This window comes from Schistocerca piceifrons, chromosome 1, assembly GCF_021461385.2.
Source record: "Schistocerca piceifrons isolate TAMUIC-IGC-003096 chromosome 1, iqSchPice1.1, whole genome shotgun sequence".
Lineage (NCBI taxonomy): Eukaryota > Metazoa > Arthropoda > Insecta > Orthoptera > Acrididae > Schistocerca > Schistocerca piceifrons.
In genome coordinates, this window is record NC_060138.1 from 1,066,180,590 (window position 1) to 1,066,185,766 (window position 5,177).

The following is a 5,177-nucleotide window of genomic DNA, read 5'->3' on the forward strand; positions in this document are numbered from 1 at the left end:
AGTTGGAGCTAGAGCTTGGGACATTCCATTTCGGAAATCGTTAGAGAATTCTACATTCCGAGATCCACAACGAGTGTGTTGAGAATACCAAATTTCAGGCATTGCCACTCAACACGGACAACACAGTGGCCGACGGCCTTCACTTAACGACCGAGAGCAGCGGCGTTTGCGTAGAGTTGTCAGTGCTAATGAACAAGCAACACTTCGCGAAATAACCGCAGAAATCAATGTGAAACGTCCGACGAACGGATCAGTTAGAATAGTGCGGCGAAATTAGGCGTTGACTGGCTACGTCAGCAGACGACCGACGCGAGTGCCTTTGTTAACAGCACGACGTCACCTACAGCGCCTCTGGGCTCCTGACCATACAGTTGGACACTAGACGACTGGAAAATCGTGGGCTGGTCAGATGAGTCCTGATTTCATTTGTTAACATCTCATGGTAGGGTTCGAATGTGGGAAGCCATAAACCCGAGTTCTCAACAATTCACTGTGTCAACCTGAGGTGGCTCCATACGGGTATGACCTGTGTTTACATGGAATTTACTGGATCCTCTGGTCCAAGTTAACGGAACATTGATTGGAACTGGTTATGTTCGGCTACTTGGAGACCGTTTGCAGGTATTCATTGATTTCATGTTCCCAAACAAGATGGAGTTTTTATAGATGGTAATGCTTCATATTGAGAGGCACCCACATGCCTTGCTCATACTGTGGCATCAAGCAGTCAGGCCTGCAAGATGAGTGGTCTGCCAAGCGAGTGGATTCATTCATAATTTATCGAGTAACATGAACTCTCGTACTCACAATTTAAGTTACAAGTTATCCTCCTATATGATTAATACGCAACGGAAACACGCATCTGACTATCAATAATTTACAGAACTCTGACTGTACACTACGCACTGGCAATACCACATTTTCCTTCTTGTCTTTTATTTAACGGCTTTTGTCAACACGTGGCCACCGCACACATTATAAATTCGGGACATTATGACAACATACAATTCGAAGTAAAAGGCCACCAATCTTTTTCTTCTCACTATCTTATTTATTCCGATAAATCCTCTAACCTAAACACACAAATTCTACAACCTACAACAATAACACATAAGAAATTCCGCCCAGTGGGCATGGCTTTACAATGATGAATCTCTATATTATGGTCTCGTAATTACTTTTAACGCTACAGTGCACTTTCTGGATAGGATGGTGGATCTTTTATTGTACCTCACACTTCGACTCTCACAATCATCATCACTAAACTTTCCTCCAGACCGAGCGGTACCGAAGGAACAGCATAACCCACTAGTCTTTTGAAACTACCTCGCTACTCTCCCATGCAAACCACACATACCCAAATTACATGACATACCACACTACAACATGAAATACTACACAGAGAATAGTCACAACATTATCACTTTCAGCTTTCCCACTTCAATTAATATTTATCCCAGTTTCACACGACACTGCCCCACTTTGTAATTCTACTTTCCTACTATGAACTCTGGAGATATTTGCACGTCTTCCTGTGCAATGCAAGCCAAGTGGCGTTGCTGGATAGACGGCCGACTCACCTTGCTTCTCTCTCAGTTTTTGGATCAAGCGTCACACGGAATCATATCACACAATTTAACATTAAGAACATCACACACGCGAGTCCTCAACTGATACCATGGACGAGTACTTCTCTTTATCCTTTGTCTCGTACACAGATTGAGACTCACACAGTACTCACCACGTGGAAGTACTCGTCTCTAATTTCAAGTCCTGCACGCGCCATTTCTTAAATATTTCAACTTATGGTACACACCCTATTTCTTAAATATTTCAACTTATTGTACACTCGCTAGTAATTCAGCTTAACTTAAGCACACGGAAGTATTTCAACTTATTGCTACACGTGGTTTCATTGTGACCGTTGGTCACTTCTGAAGATTACTACAATCCCTTTAATATTACCTGCCTGACATTTAATTCTCCCCACAAAAGTTCCTGAAATAGAGAAATTATTATTTCAAACTACTCTTAAATATTCCACATGCATACCATGTCTCTACTCTTTCATCATTACGAAGCACAACTAAAACAGGTCTTAACAGCACAAGATCCAGCGGCAGAGTGCTGAAACATGGCCGTTCCTGAGGTTCTCTCCCATCTCTGTCGAGGTGGGGGAAGCACCTTGCTATCGTATTGGTCAGCCACATTTCAGGCGCTCAAAGCTCTGGTAAATTTCATCTCTTTGGTCCCACCAAAGGTGGCCAAAGTACCGTCTCAAAGATGATCATATATTCACATTCACTATCTGCGGTTAGCAGACGACCATACATTCATTCATTTCACAGATCTCACCAAACTGGATGTAGGGATTTACTTTGTGGGAGTGCACATGTGATCAATTAAATAAATAAATTGTCATTCTTTCCCACACTGGTATCCGGCTTCGCTGTATTAATTGAAATTGAGTTATTTTACAAAAAAAAGTGTTGTTCTGACAAAAATAATGAAGTATGTTGTACCTATTTTCAATGTCGGGCGGTACTGTACCCTTTCAATATCACCGGACCACAATTGTTCGGGATTTGTTTGAAGAATATTCTGGACAATATGAATGGATGAGCTGGCCACCCAGATCGCCCGACATGTATCCCACTGAACATACAAGGGACATAATCGAGATGTGAGTTCGTGCACGAAATCCTGCACCGGCAACACTTTCGTAACTATGAACGGCTATAGAGGCAGCATGGTTCAGTATTTCCGCAGGAAACTTACAACGACTTGTTGAGTCCATGGCGAGTCCAGCTGCTGCACAATGCAGGGCAAAAGGAGGGCCAAGATGACATTGGGAGGAATCCCATAACTTTTGTCACCTCAGTGTATAAAGACATTGTATAGATACATACCGCCATATACAGTACAGGCTGAAGCAGTTACGCAGCTGCACAGTTTACACCGGCCGTAGGGACTAGCTTGGCGGAGACGAGACCAGTCCAACAGCAAAAATGGACTATAGGCTGCACTTATTGTACTGCGATACAAGACAGAAGAAAATTTTTGTGAACTGCGAGATTCTCTTATACTGCAGTTTTAGTTTTATTCACAGACCAGAATTTTATCTTTCTTACTTTTCTGTAATTACGCAAGGACTTTACCATCTTGACGTAAACATATAGAGGGTGCCACCTCCTGATATGTTTTTCTACAATCGTTTATAGTTCTTGACTTTGTAGTGCAAGTACATTGGCACAGGGTGGTTATAATTACATTTATTGACAGAGGGTCAGTGCCGGCTAAGACTATCGTACGACAGCGAAATTTCTGGATATTCTAATGCGTTATTACGAACCGATTTACGCTGGAAAATAACTGGTTCCAATTTCGAACACCAGTTGTAAACTGGCGTTGTGAATGCAAGAAAGACGTATAGAAATGTTTTCATATGTAACGGAACAGAAACGGCTCGTAGACACCAAATGTCAAACAAGTGAGAAAGGTGTAGTGTTGGTAGTATTATTAACCACAGCTTACACAATCTGTTCAATACGAGCACTGGAGACTTCGACGAGACGCTGCATCCGTAAAACGACGTTATCAACAGCTACTGACAGCAGTTGCGGTGGAATCTGAGCAACGTGTTCCTGTACACTGGCTTTCAGATCAGGTAGAGATTGAACATGTCCTTGGTATAAGCGTTGTTCTAGATACCCCCAGAGCCTAATGTCTCATGGATTCAGTTCAGGCGACCTTGCAGGCCAAGCGCCTGGGAAGCCTCTGGAGATAACACGTATGTGAAAGGTTGCATTAAGGACATCCGTCACTGGGCGAGCAACATGAGATTTTGGCCATTTTGCATGTAATTTCCTCACCGTTGCGCTCTTCCAAAGCGGGAATCACATGCTGCACAAGGAGGTCTCTATAAGTTGCAGTGGGCACAGTACATCTGACATTCTCTTCAATGAAGAACGGACGGAGGGCAGAGTTGCTTGTAAATACACACCATAGGGCCACACACAACGAGCGCAATGGCTCTTCATGCACAACACACGGTTGAACAGTACCCCAAATTCGTTAGTTCTATGTACTCAAAACTGCACTCTGTAACGCAAAATATGCCTCGTCACTCCACAGAATATTGCCCGGCCACATGTCATTAATTTTGATCCATGCCAGAAACTGAAAAACATATTCAGATGTTGCTGCCGATCATGAGATTTCAGTTGCTACACCATCTGGATCTTGTACAGATACCAGTTTAAAAAGACGTAAAATTTTCCTCACTGTTGACCGTAGGATGATCAGCTCTTGTCACACTGACTTCGGGCCTCTCATTAGAGTTTTCAGTCAGGAATACTCTGTCACAGGCCGTAATTGCTGCCGTTCATATAAAACAGTTACACTCACAGCTCACAGTCTCTATGCTCGACAGTCATTCTGTTCACTCTCGTTATGCCTTGTCAAATGACAGTGTGGTTGTCATACTGTTATATTGTGTGCAATGCCAAGTTTACACTTGGTGGCCAAAATTGGAACTATGTTTTTTCATCGTGCGTCAGTACTGCATTAACGCATTTTCATATCTACGAAGTTCGCTGCCATACGGTAAACTCAGCCACCTGGTACTTATGGAAGCTTCACACAGCACACTAAACGTAGAACTGGTATTACATAAACGTTTATCTATATAATAATAAAACTGTAAACCATCGTGTATGTACGAGGGCTGATTGAGAAAGACTGAGGCTTTTTTTTTTTCTCACAGGTGTTTATTACTCCGGCCAACGGCCTTGCCGCAGTGGTAACACCGGTTCCCGTCAGATCACCTAAGTTAAGCACTGTCGGGCTGGGGTAGCACTTGGATGGGTGACCATCTGGTCTGCCGAACGCTGTTGGTAAGCGGGAGGCACTCAGCCCTTGTGAGGCAAACTGAGGAGCTACTTGATTCAGAAGTAGTGGCTCCGGTCTCGGAAACTGCATACGGCTGGGAGAGCGATGTGCTGACCACATACCCCTCCATATCTGCATCCAGTGACGCCTATGGGCTGAGGATGACACGGCGTCCGGTAGGTACCGTTGGGCCTCCAAGGCCTGTTCGGGAGGAGTTTAGTTTTAGTTTTAGTTTATTACTCCATTTCTGTGTGTACATGATCTTTTTCAAAGTATTCCCCTCCTTC

The 5,177-nt window shown here is 43.5% G+C and overlaps 1 pseudogene; it reads left to right on the plus strand.

The window, feature by feature from the left end:
* The first annotated feature begins 4,780 nt into the window (after window positions 1-4,780).
* LOC124726732 lies at window positions 4,781-4,898 on the plus strand (annotated as a pseudogene).
* The last annotated feature ends 279 nt before the right edge of the window (window positions 4,899-5,177 follow it).